Here is an 11,571-nt window from a genome sequence, read left to right as displayed (position 1 = left end):
AGTTTTAATATTACTCTAGTTACAGAATCCTTTCTCAGAACGTGTCATACTAAGTTGAGCAAGAAGAAACAAGGATAGCCTCACAAGCTTTTCAAGAGGCTAAAATACCCACCTTGGTTTCTCAACAGGGACTGCCATGTTATCTGACTGAGAAAACCCCAGAATGGTGAAAACTAAGGTACTTAAATTCTCACAGGAGTCCCATATTAAATAGAATGTATTCTCTCTTCCAAAAGGCACATCTGTCTCAATTGGTGGTACTGCAGCTACAGGCAAATTTTCTGTTTATTTTTCAATAGATCACACACACTAATGCTAAGCTCATTTAAATGCATTTTCCCTTTCAGTTCCACTTTCCTTCACTACATACGATCATTAAGAAAGACTTTCTAACTTCACTGCTCTTAATTCCTAACACCGGCAGTAATTGAAAGGAGCAAAGCTGTTAGTAGAGATTCTGAATAATGTGAAATAAATAAAGCACAGTATCCCCACACAAGGCATTTCATGTCTCCAACCACTGGGTTCTCCTGGCTTCTCTGGTTATTCTTGCTTCCCATGCCTAAGCACGGATTAAGGGAGTGTCAGTGCATGATTTCAGACTATTTCTCACATTCCTTTCCCCAGGAATATTTTCACAAATACCAGGATGTCATGTGCATTTACCATTGTCTCAGATCTTATTTATTTTTATCTCTTAGTTCCTCCTAGTTCTATGCTCCGCATTGGCTTAAAACAAACAAATTCATAATTAAGGATGTCTTTCTCATTTATTATTCCTAATTTCCATTGGCCTCAGCGGATTCCTTTCAATATTATTCAATCGCAATCGTCCACCAAGGAAATTGTTTTCCAAGAAATATAACGTGACATCTAGCATGCTGCTTCCCAGATCTTCACTGTAACCAGTGCCTATAGAAAGTTGGGATGTACTCCAACTTTTCACAGGTCACTCACGTCGTGGTTTATTCTTCACTCTTTCTTTTCTTAGTCCTTAACAGACTGTGGCTTAAAGCTCTGTTGATCATTTGCATCCCTTCTCCTGTCTTCTCTGAGTCACACTCACCACCTACTAATATGTAATAATTAAAGCTCCTCTTGTCTAACTGAAGCTACGGGGTGACCCACACAAAGCAAAATCAGTTTGATTTCCTGGCTTTATTCTTTTCCTACCAACATTAGAGAATTTTCAAATGCTCAATTGAAATTACTGTTGCATTGAAATTCAAAGAACTGTGAATTATGAGAGGAGCAAGCAATTTCATATGGATTCGATTGCATGGGTGAGAAATGTGTCTCAAACCTGGCATGATCTCGCACAAGTGAAGCAGGTGTTCCTCAGTATGCAACGAATTTGCATGCTTTCTTTTCTGTCCTGACAGCCCCGTTCCAACTCAGGATATGTCAATAACACGGCAACACAGAATCAAAGATCAAGGTGGCTCTGGTTGAGTGATGAATATTCTTGTAAAAATTAAAACCAAACTATAAAAGGTTTAATGATTTATGTGAAGCTTTTGAACATTCTAAAAGTGTAAACATTTGGAAAAAGGTAGCAAATTTGAATTCTTTTTCCATGTTATGTGCGTTTGAGTGTGTGCATGCATGCGTGTGTGTATGTGTGTGTGTGTGTTTATTGTGCATACTGGGTATGTGCATACTGAGTATTGTGCATATTGGGTATGACACACATTCATAAATGCATCGGAGGTTGATGTCTGGAATCATCCTCCATTGTTCTACATTATTCACAAAGGCAGGGTCTTTCAGTGAAACCAGAGCTTTTTGATATGGCTAGCAAAGCCATTTTGATCTAAGACTTCCCTGTATCTATTCACCATGCAAGATTACAAGGAGTCCACCATGGCCACCTGCTACGTGGATTCTGGGCATCTAACTCCATTTGTTATGCTTGTCTGGTAAGTACTTTAAGCACCAAGCTGTTTCTCCAACCCCAAATGGTTTATTTTTTTTTAATTGCAGATAAAAATCACAGAACAAAACTTGCTTTGGCTTCATAAGGTATCTTACACTGTGAAAGTATAAGATATCAATATAATTGTGAACACTTAGGATATGATAAGTTTTCCCTAGTTGTGATGAACAGAAGTATTTATGTATCTCTATACAAACTGAGATTTATGTTTACTGTTTTTGGGTCAACGGATCACTGAAGAGTCGTGTGGTACAGTTCAATTCTTAGAGTCATTTTCAAAACTATTTCAGGTCACATAGAGCATAATTAAAACATATTTATTGTTTGAATTATATTTTCATTTGCCTTTTAAATCATTGATGACATAGTTCAATATATACATTCTGAAATGATTAATAGGGACTAAGCCCACAGCATAGATCAAACCTAGAGTAAATGTGAATGTGGTGGCAAATAGTTCTCATTAATTTGTGACACTTTATTATATTCTATCTTACACAATATGAGGATATGGTAGAACATTTTATGGGTGACTGACATCATAAAAAATTGCTATCCATACTTTCTGATTTTTAAAATTGTAGGAATACAACCTCCTCTGGCGCTTTAAAATAATAGTTTTCTATTTCTCTTTATTGCTTCTGAAAGACGCTTTTAATTCTTGTTTGCCTCCTCAGATTTTTATCTCTTCAATTTATTTCTTTAATGGTATTCCTCCTTAGTAATGTATCCTGCTGCCCACATTTATAGCTCCCATCTCCAAATTTTCACAGGAGTATAGCTTTCACATAACCACTTAGATTTTAGAGTTTTCTAGTGGCTTTCCTTGTTATCAGTATGATTAACGTATTTCTTAAATACAAATCTAACACTTTTCCCTCTCAGTAAACCTCACCCTTTTGATCCATTAGTTTAGTAGAAAGGCAAGTTCACAAAAGTCAAGAACAAAAGAAACTTTGTTTTGACTCTAAGTTTTAAAGCACAATCTTTTAGGTGTCTGAAAATACTTGGATAGAAAGCTGATTATTAAGAGAGGACCATTGTCTTTTCCCAAAATATAAAATATTTTTTAGGTATTTAGAGTTAAGCCAGGAAGGTGATCTTAGATTTTCACAATAATTGAATTTAAATGAAAAAGAAAACAGAATATTAAGAGAAGGCCTTTATTATCTATCCTCTTTTTCCCCTCCCTCTCTTTTTCTCCCTTCCTCCCTCTCTCCCTCCCTCCCTTTCTCTTTCTCCCTTCCTTCCTGCCTCCCTTTCTCTCTCTCTCTCTCTCTCTCTCTCTCTCTCTCTCTCTCTCACACACACACACACACACAACTTTAGTAACTGAAGTCTGAAGTCTTCAGATTGGGTAAGTATAGGAGGAAAAATTGTGAACTGTTGGTGTCTCCCTTGTTCTCACAGTCATAAATGTTGCAAGAAGGATTTGAACAGAGCATAGGAGGAAATTTCCTCACTCCCTGAGCTTCTTGGTCCTGGACTACAGGCAACTGAGGGAGAGGGGCCAGGTATCCAAACCTCTAGGGAGCAAGCCTTCTGTTCTTCATCCTTGGCTGAGAGGGATGGTGGAGAATATAGCCCCCATTACATTTCAAAGTGCTTTTATCTAAATGAAAGCAAGCTTTCTAAAAGCCTTGGGTCCATTCTTGCTGTATTGAAAGGTACTTTCTGCTGCTGAAAATAGATAGCCACATCATATTCTAGACAACGAATGCAGATCTTTTCTCTGGAAGTGAGCCACTGTGTTAAAGAGTGTTTTAGGTCCTAGCTTATCTGCACAACTTCATGTAAATTGTGTTAGATACTGATAGTTTTTGTCAACCTGATACAAGCTAGATGCAACTGGGAAGAGGGAATTCTAAATGAGAAAATGCCTCCATCAGATTGTCTCAAGTATAATCCCTATTTCTATAACTGATAATGTGACATTAGCTCACATTTATAACTACCTTTTTCTACTGCCCATTTTCTTCACCCTCAACCAGCACCTTAGAAGGTCTCGACTCTTTTTCTGGAGGAGTGACACTTACCTTCATTCCTGAAGGATCTCTGCCTTTTGCCATCCTTCTTAGATTAGATTTTTGTTATTCCCCATTAACTTTAAGAACAGGACATACTACCGAGATGTTCCCTAAAGGGTCTCCCACACTCAAGACATAATCTTTCTTTTTTTTTAAATGTATGTATTTATTTATTTCTTATGTATACAACGTTCTGCCTCCATGTATGCCCACATGCCAGAAGAGGGTGCCGGATCTCATTACAGATGGTGGTGAGTCACCATGTGGTTGCTGGGAATTGAACTCAGGACCTCTGGAAGAGCAGCCAGTGCTCCTAACCACTGAGCCATCTCTCCAGCCCGACATAATCTTTCTTAATTCCTTTGTAGAGAAGCAATCTAATTTCCCCATGGTCATCTGGATCAATCATAACACTGATACTAATGTCTTAGCCTATTGACTTAAAAGCATCAGAAGACCAAAGTGGCCAGGGGGAAGGCTGAGCTTCCAGTTCAAGAGAATGTTTGTTGTGCCTCCTAGCAAGATCACTCTTTAACCTGGACCCAAAACTTTGGTCAACAGAGCTTAAGGTTTCAGGAATAGAAAGCATTATTTTTTCCTAGTTGGTCACTTGGTCATGATAGTGAGTATAACTTATTTCTTTTTCCATCCCTTGATTACCAGGTCTGTGAATTCTGGCTATGGGCAAAACCAGACCACATATTAGGTGCAGATCCAAAGCATACAGTGCTTTCTGAAGACCCCTGCCTCAGCTCTCAAGGTTTCTGCCATTTAATTGACACTGTGACTGTGACTTCAAATTGCCATTCCATCTTTCTATCGGGCCACCCTCTTCAGGATTATGAGGAACAGGGTAGGACCAGTGGGTTCCATGATCCTTGACTCACTGTCACCCTGCTCTGGCTATGAAGTGAGTTCATTGGTCAGAATCAAAATACCCTGTGGAATATAATGATGGTAGATAAAGCATTCTCTAAGTCCATGAATGGTAGCTTTGGGAGGAGCATTATATTCAGGGGAGGGAAATCCATATACAGAGGAGTATCTACTCCAGTAAGAACAAAGCACTGCCCTTTCCATGAAGAAAGTGGCCTAATGTAATAACCTTGTCATCAGGTTTTTTGCTGGTCACCCTGGGGAATGGTGCACTATCTAAGGCTCCGTGTTGGTCACTTCTCTTGGCAGATCTGGAACTCAGAAGTAACTGTGGTCTCCTCAGCCTTGGTGAGTTAGAAGTTCATGTTGTCAAGGATATGCATAAGCCCCATTTCAACCACCAAGACCACTTTACTCATGGTCTATTGGGAAAGGACAGGGATGGCTGGAGAAAAAAAGCTAATTGTTCACAGAATGGGGCATCCCACCTGATGGTTTGAAAGAAAGTAGTTCCCCAAGGGGAGTGACACTACCAGGATATGGGGACCTGTTAGAGGAAGTGTGTCACTGTTAGGGTGAGCGTTAAGGACTATTTTGCTCAAGCTTCCCTCAGTGTTACTTCCAGTGGACTTTTTGCTGCCTTTTGGTCAAAATGGAGCTGGCACCACAACTGCCTGCATGGTGCAATACTCCCCATCATGTTGATAATGAACTGAACCTCTGAAACTATGAGAGCTACTCCAATTAAATGTTTTCTTTATAAGAGTCGCTGTGGTCATGGTGTCTCTTCACAGCAATAAAAACTCAAACTAAGACAGAAGTCGATCCCAGGGACTGTGGTATTGCTATGGTAGGCCTGTACATGTGTTTGTTTTGGAAGAATTTAAACTTTGGTACTTGGGATTTGGAAAGCAGTGAATCACTGAAAGCATTGCTTAATGGGTCAAACTAATAGAATCATGGAAGACAGAAATGCTAAGAGCTATTTGAATCATGCACTCAAGAGGTTTCAGAGGAGGAGACTTTTAGTATATTGCCTAGTGATCATTCTTGAGATATTTTGGTGAAGAAAGTGGCTGCCTTTTGCCCTTGTCTGAAGAGTTTGCCTGAGGCTAAGTGAAGAGTTTTGGGTTAATTCTGTTAGGGGAAGAAATTTCAAAACAGCCTAGTATAAATTCTGTTGTGTGAATATTGGTGGTAACTCTAATGAAGATTTATAATGAAAAGGAGCAAGCTGAGCAGGGTAAATTATAAAAGGTAAATTTTGAGGAAACAAAGAGCACCAAAAAGTAAAATGGAGCTTAGTCCTGCATTGACCTCGGGGTGTCTGCTTCATGAAAGTGTCTGCTAGATGTTCTGCAGGACACAGAAGAAAGTGATTGACAAACTGCCAATATAGGCAGAGTTATCTTTGTAATTTCCTGCTTTGTCAAAAAGTCTGTTGTATATTATGGGCCTGTATGTAGTATTAGGAGCGGTGGGGCTGCGTCCCCAGCACCCCGCCTCCTGCTTGGCTAGCTTATGCCCCGAAATAATTACACGGACACTGTATTTTTTTAATCACTGCTTGGCCCATTTCTATCTAGCCTCTTCTAGGCTAACTCTCGCACCTGGACTAGCCCATCTCTAATAATCTGCTGTAGCCCACAAGGTGGCTTACCAGGGAGATTCTAGCCTACGTCCATCCTGGGTTGGAGCTTCATCGTGTGTCTGCGCAGGAGCGGGGAGCATGGTGTCTCTGCTCCAGAGCGCAGAGCTGTCGAGTCTGAGCTCACTTCCTCTTCCTCCCAGCATTCTGCTCTGTTTACTCCACCCACCTATGTTCTAAGCTATGAGCCCAAGCAGTTTGTTTATTACTTAACCAATGAAATCAACAGATTGATATATGACACTCCCACATCACCTGTAGGCTGATGATGGATGCTCCCATGGTACAGAAGAACTTTGGGTGACTGTCCAGGTAGTGAGATGTCTCTTTCAATTCTAGAGTTTTAGAAGTTGTTTATAAAGTACGTCCTGTTCACTTAGGTAATATTATATCCTTCTGGAGTCTTTGATGGAGTTGAAGAATTTATAGTTATAGTTTTCCTTACTTATGATAAAGATAAAGTAGCCCTAGTCTTTTCTTCCTCACTCAACCTCTCATAGCGACAACCCATGCGGCTATAACTTCATGGTATCAGTAGACTAGCATTGTAATGGGAGTAGAAACGACAGGCATTTGAGAAACTTTTTCATGTAACTTGCTGTGTCTTCAGGATCTGCCTGGGCCCAATTACATACATGCCACTTTAATTTGATAATAGATTGCTATTGTGTATATCCTACTTAAGACTTGATGGGTGAGATAACACCCAATTCATTACGGGCAGTTCAGGTCTCATGGTAACTTGGTGTCCCCTTGCCAAATATTTGTTTTCCACTAAGGCTCAATAGCAACCCGAGAGCTGTTTTTCAAAGGAAGACTAATTGTTTGCAGATGATGGTAAAGCCTTGCTCCAAAATCCCAAAGGTCTCTTCTGTGATTCACCCAAAGGGGTCATTCAAAGGCTCCAAAGAGCATCTGTATGATACTGACAACCTCAAGTACCATTGTGTCTACAGGATCACATGGTCCAAGTGATAGAATACCCCGAAAACAATCTAGACATATTAAAGATCTTTCTCTAGTTCCTGACTACCCACAAATCTAAAAGTTTTTTTTTTTTTGAGTCTCTTGTCTTATGGATCAGAGTAATACACCCGAGTGGTAAATGTGCTGTCTTCAGAATCCAAATAGACACACTAAATATCGTACTTCTTTCTTGTTGGTGGGAGAGGCCAGGTCAATAAGCCATCTTTTATTTTGGAAGGAATATTTCTGCATGCCCTATACTGCTGGACTCTTAAGAATTTTACTGAGGTAGAAGTCCCTTGAGTTTTGATTGGATTTATTTCCTCTGATGGGCCTGTGTGTTACTCATGAGTCTGAAGTGACTGCTACTTCTTGGTCAATTGACCCAATCAGCACAGTTTCATCAATATAGTGTACCAATGTGATATTTTATGGAAGAGACAGTCAAGATCCCTTCTAAATTATGACAGGGCACGAGTATTAAAAATCCTTGAGGTAAGACAGAAAAGGAATATTGCTGCTTTTGCCAACTGAAAGAAAATTGCAGCTAGTGGTCTCTATGCACTGTTATTGAGACAAAGGCATTTGATAGATCAATAGCTGAATGCCGTGTACCAGATGTGTTAATATGTTTGAGTAAGGTACCACATCTGTTACAGCAGCTGCAATCAGAATCACTACTTGATTCAATTTTCTATAGTCAAGTGTCATTCTCCATAATCCATCTGTCTTCTACACTGGTCAAATAGGAGAGTTCAAAGGAGATGTAGTGGGAACCAATGTCCCTGAATCTTTCAAGTTCTTGGTGGCACTAATTTCTGCAATCCCTCCAGAGATGCATACTGTTTTTTATTCTCTATTTTTCTTGGCAGATCCAACTTAAAGACTACAATTTAGCCTTTCCAACCATAATAGCCCTCACTCCACAGGTCAGGGAACCAATGTGAGAATTCTGCCAACTCCCAATTTTATCTACCCTAATTATATATTCTGAGATTGGGGAAATAACCACAGGATGAATTCTGAGACCTACTGGACCTACTGCAAGTCGGATGATTCAGATTTTAGCCAAAACTCCATTAATCACCTGACCTCCACACATCCCTACTTTAACTGGAGGGGCACCAAGTTTTTTTGGGGGGGATAACTCAGCATAGGGGTCAATTCAGAATAGACCCAGGAAAGTCTGACTGTTTTCTTTTCCTTGTAAAAGGCCCTAGGTTTTTCTGGGGAATGACTGGAGAAATGCTAATAGTAAGACGTTTTGGTATTTTACCAAAGTCCTTCCTCAGGGGAACTGGCCATTCCTACATTGAAGAGGATCTGGGTCTTCAGACTGGCTCCAGTGTGGAAATTGGTTCATGGACTGAGAATCCCCTTTGCCAAGATCCAATGTAGCCCTTTCTTTCATTTGTTTGAGAATATTTCCACTTAATATAAGTGACATAAAATGCAGTAGGCTCCTTATCTATTTCATGCCTGGAAACACGATGATGAAAATTAGCCAGTATCAAAGTTTCTTGTGATTCATCATAAAATTCACTTTTCCTGTGCTAACAATTACAGGCCAGGACATTATGGACATTGCCTTGCCTATGCTGCCCATTACAGTAACTATGATCACCTGGCCTTCAATTTAGAGCGATAACATGGCCCCTGTTATCTCAGGGCCCACTTAATCTCATTCCATTTAATTCATTCAACTGAACAGCAACATCTCCAACCCTAATGTCTGACACAAGGAAAAGGCAACAAGGAAGCTCTTCAAATGTGGTGGTGTTCTTCTCACCATTTTGTGACTTGCAGGATTAATGAAGGGCATGCCTTTGGGGCCTTCCCTTTGTGAAAGATTAGGATTTACATAGTATATCCACTCTAGCTGTGCAGTTTCTCTGAACTTTAAAATCTCTTCATCAATACTAAGCTAAAGGATATCAGGCATCTCCAACTCCTTTTCAGTAGGTCATCTTTGGACAAATTCTTTAGCCAACTATTCAAACAAACTTTTGATACCTCTTTGCAAGCTTCTGTATTAAACCTAGAATCTCCACTTCTTGGGTCTATATCAATAAACAGCCTGATCTAGTTTTATGCTCCCAGTTTAATTTTATATCCCACACTCTTAAAATCTATTTCCTTATGCCCATATTTCTGCTTGAATGAAGTAGCAAACTCATTAAGTTCTTCAGTGGTGTAGCACACCCCCCTTATAGACTACTCTTTCTATTTCCTCTTTAGGAGCCTGATTAGCCTTAAGTCCTATTAAATGTCCAGAGACAAATATTAGTGAGTCCTGCGGAAAATCAGTATTGTGTTGTTTGACATTTCCTTCAGAAAAAGTGACTGCCAGTTTAGCAGACAACGGAGAATGAATTTCTTCAGTCAAAGGAGGAAAAGGCATTATTTCAAGGGGTGTTGGAGTGAATAGATCTTCTGTTGAGGTCGGAGAGACTACTACCTCTGGTGAGATAATAATCCCTTGAGAATCTGAGAGGTCAAAGTTCTCAGTGTCAATAGAGTCTTCTTCCACATCTCCTTCCCATGTTACAGGACCCATTGTTTACCAATTAATGAATTTATTTTAGGCACTGGCACCATCTAAGGCTGGTACTTGAATTTTCACTGTAATTCAACCAACCTTATAATGAGGTTTTCAGTTTGATTTTCTGAAACTTGAGATCTGTGGTTGCTGAAAGATGATTCTCTTTCAGGGCACACTTAGAAACCTTTAGACAGTTTATTTGCATCTCAAGTCTGTTCGTTTTATCACTAAGCTTATTGTTGACCTTAACTGTATTCTGAGATGCTAGAATTAGGTTAATTTTATCGCAGAGTATATTCCTTCTATCAGTTTATTAAGACATGCTTGGAGCAATTGATCGGCATGATCATTTTCCTGCATTTTCTACAAACTGTTTAAGTTTTACATACAGACTCACCAATTTCTTTGCAGCTCTCAATTGGTTAATCATGATAACCAAATGTGTTTGTTTCCTTAAGTTTGTAATATAGTTCACACCATGGACTCTCAGTACTCTCCAAGTACCAGGTGAGGTGTCAGTAACTCGAGAGGCTTCAGTAACTGGAGGTTTTGGTAAATTTGCAATTCTCCTCCAGATAGTTAAAACGTTCATCCTTATGCTTCCACTGCTCTAGAACCACATCTGGTATTAAGTTCTGAATAATTAAGGGTTCTCTAGAGTAGTGGAACTTACAGAATGCCTCTCTTACTGAATATGTAGGAAAGGGTTTTATGAAAATGACTTACAGACTGTGGTCCAGCTAATCCTACAATGGCTGTCTATAAATTTATGGTTCCAGAATCTATATGCTATTCAGTCCATGAGACTGGACTTCTTAGCTGGTCTTTAGTATACACTATAATCCTGAAATAGACTCCAATGCCATTGAAGGAATAGACTTGCTAACAAGATGAAAGTTTTTATTTACACAGAAAAGGGAGGTGATGTAGGATTCCCCTCTGTATGCTGTGAATACCATTGGTTAATAAAGAAACTGTTTTGGGCCTGCCTAAGGCAGAATAGAGCTAGGTGGGGAAAGCTAAACTATTCGAATGCTGGGAGAAAGAAGGAAGAGTAAGTGAGACCCCATGGAGTTGCCAGAGAAGAAAATTGCAAGCCGCCAGCTGGAACCTTGCCAGTAGGCCACGAACCTCATGGTAAAATATAAAACAATGGAAACGGGTTAATTCTAGATGCAAGAGTTAGCTAGTAATAGGCTTAAGCTATTGACCATGCAGTGATTTAAATAATATAGTTTCTTAGTGCTTATTTTGAGTCTAAGCAGCTGGAATGAGCAAGTAGCCTCCTACTAGAGAGAGGAACTTGGGATAAATCTAGGTATTTGACAGATGCAGGCAAGACAAGGAGTAAAATGGGGAGAAGAAAAAGGCATGTGACAAAAACATAGATTAGTAGAAGTAGGTTAGTTTAAGCTATAAAAACTAGTTGGGAGTAAGGCTAAACTGAAGGCCATGCTTTCATAAGTAATAATAAGTCTCTGTGTCATTGTTTGGTGGCTGAAAAGAAAATCTGAATACATCCATATTCTTATATAAGCTCTTAGCAGAGGGTGTAATCCAGACTAGAGTTATGTCT

Source organism: Microtus ochrogaster, chromosome 1 (assembly GCF_000317375.1).
Source record: "Microtus ochrogaster isolate Prairie Vole_2 chromosome 1, MicOch1.0, whole genome shotgun sequence".
In the NCBI taxonomy this organism is placed as follows: Eukaryota; Metazoa; Chordata; class Mammalia; order Rodentia; family Cricetidae; genus Microtus; species Microtus ochrogaster.
The sequence above is the reverse complement of the archived record's forward strand: the minus strand, read 5'-3'. Positions refer to the sequence as shown.